The 2413-nt window shown below is 33.9% G+C and overlaps 1 long non-coding RNA gene across 1 annotated transcript; it reads left to right on the forward strand.

The window, feature by feature from the left end:
* Positions 1–2151, forward strand: LOC141363851 (uncharacterized). The gene is made up of 3 exons (XR_012369439.1): positions 1–1058; positions 1634–1864; positions 1945–2151. It is a non-coding gene; the product is annotated as an uncharacterized lncRNA (long non-coding RNA).
* The last annotated feature ends 262 nt before the right edge of the window (positions 2152–2413 follow it).

Genomic DNA, 2413 nt, shown 5'->3' on the forward strand with positions numbered 1-2413 from the left:
GAATGTTCTTTATTACATTTGAGTTTAAATTTGAGAAGATGGATTTTTTGATATTGCAACTGAGCTGATTACTTAACCTCGCAGAGATATGATATACGGTATATATTCAGTGCTGGGTCAAAAAAAGGACAAACCCAACCCCCTGGTTTGTAATTTAACCATGCTGGGTTGTTTTATCCCATAGTTGGGTCAAATATAAAGCTTTTGTGGATTCATTTAACCCAATGGCCCTTTATGACCCAACACTGGGTTAAAAAATATCCCACCGTTGAGTGTACAGAGAAAAAAATCAAGAACATTCAAATGCATCAGGGTCAATTTGACATTATCCATGAAAATTTAAGTATGTTAGTATTCTATTTATCATGGAAAGACATCAAATTCCTTCATCTGTTTCAATACTCTATGCATTGCTTTTATTGGCCATTTGACATAAGGAAATTCTTTGAAAATGTTAATTTTTCAATATACTGGTAGTTTTGTTGTTGGGGTATTTATGAAAATGCTGTTGACACTTGTGAAATTGATATTTTGTTATAATCTTTTTGGCTTGGAGACACGTGGTACAGGTCACTATTTTCATTTTCTTTGGGTAATTTGGAAGTCCGTTCATGTGGGATTGGAAATGCTCTGACATTTCTTTTTTTATTTGAAAGAAAGTTGGTTTTACGTGAAAGTTGTATGTAAATCCTCATATACCTGCTTCCAGTGGAGGCTTCTTGACTGTTGTGTATGTCCTGTCATAAGTAGTATTACCATTTTGAATCGATTGTTTTAATCAGTCAATGCCTCTGCCTGTAATTTTAGATTCAAAGTTTGAAACATACTTGCAGTCTCAGTTTAAAAATAATTTCTAACCAAAGCTGTTGTTTCTTTTTTTGTGTCTCCACCTACTCAGTTAAAAGTACAGTGGATTTCCAACAAAATTAGGATGTTAAGTGATTCTGGTTGTCATCTAGCCAAAGGGGAATATATGTGCCATGAAACTCAGGAAACCAAATATTTCCCAGCAGCAAAATGACTTAAGATACAAGTCCATATCACAAGTCCAAATCAATGTAAGATCTTTTTGATTTCTTCAAAATAAAAACTAGTGAAATTTACTGGCTTTGTGTCAATATCTCTCCACATACCCCATCTTTAAGTGTCTCTGGGTTTAATTTATTATAATCTCAAGTGCAAGGCACTTATTTTGTGCATTTTAACAAATTGCATGTGCCTTTTTAAGCATACATTATTGTTTATTTACAACTACACATGCATATAGATTGAGAATTGAGAATATGTGGTCTTAACCACAAACTATCTATACTTTCGCTCAACACTGATGCATAACTAGAACACTTTGGAGCCTGGAGCAGAGATGCACACCAGAAAGAAATGAATCCTCAAATAAAGAATAGAAGAACATAAATGGTCATTGTTTTTCCAAAATTTCAATACAGTGATATGCATTTCATGTTGGAATAACAAAAAGTATTAGTTCATTAATATTTTTTATTATAGCAATTGCTTTTCACAAAAAATGTCAAGAAATTGATTTTAATAAAATAATAATAGAAATATTTTGCAAGTGAATATAAAAAGATAAAACATTTTAAACCAAGTCTTTTTTTCTTTCTTTCTTATACAGCAACTACTGAACTCATCTGTACAAGCGTGACATAACATTTGAAAGGCCTGAGTCATTGATATTCACATCCCCCGAGGTCTAAAGCAGTTTGATAGGCAGGTCAGAGTTGTTTGGTCCAGTAGTTGAAGAGCTGAGCTGAGTCAGGACTGTCTTTATACAGCGTTGATTGACAGCAGTGACCTCTTCAGTACAAACATTTCTTCAGAGTTTGAAATTTTATACAGTTTCGAGGTCAGTTTGAACATTTTGAAGAAACATTTAGTAAATTGATGTTGAGCTTATTTATGTTTAATCAGTTCTGATTTGAGCAGGATGCAAATCTGCAATCAAGGTCACTAACAAGGAGGATAAAGTCCATGGGTTCCAGCACGAGTCGCCACAGTGGGCCTCTTAAAATCTGCGAGTAAGTTTACGCACTCCATGACTTGTACCAGCTGCCATACGTTATACACTGTTGTTTTGTTGGAGCACTTATGGGTATGTACTGTATGTACTATTGCTGATGTGTGTTGGTTGGACAAATTGGTCATGTGCCCCCCCCCATTAAATTCAAGCTACAAAAAAACCCTTTCAGCTCTCTTTTCATGCAGTGATATAAAGCTCATTATACCAAAGAACTTTGAAATGCATTGAAAGACCTCCTTGAGTTCACTTTGATGAAAGCTCAAAGGAACAATGTCTTTTCGTCTATTTGAAGATGATGATATGTGTCAAAATAGACTTTTATTAATTTTGAAGATTATTTTCAGTCAAATTTTTAGTACTCAAATCCAAAATAAA

Source organism: Misgurnus anguillicaudatus, chromosome 5 (genome assembly GCF_027580225.2).
Source record: "Misgurnus anguillicaudatus chromosome 5, ASM2758022v2, whole genome shotgun sequence".
In the NCBI taxonomy this organism is placed as follows: domain Eukaryota; kingdom Metazoa; phylum Chordata; class Actinopteri; order Cypriniformes; family Cobitidae; genus Misgurnus; species Misgurnus anguillicaudatus.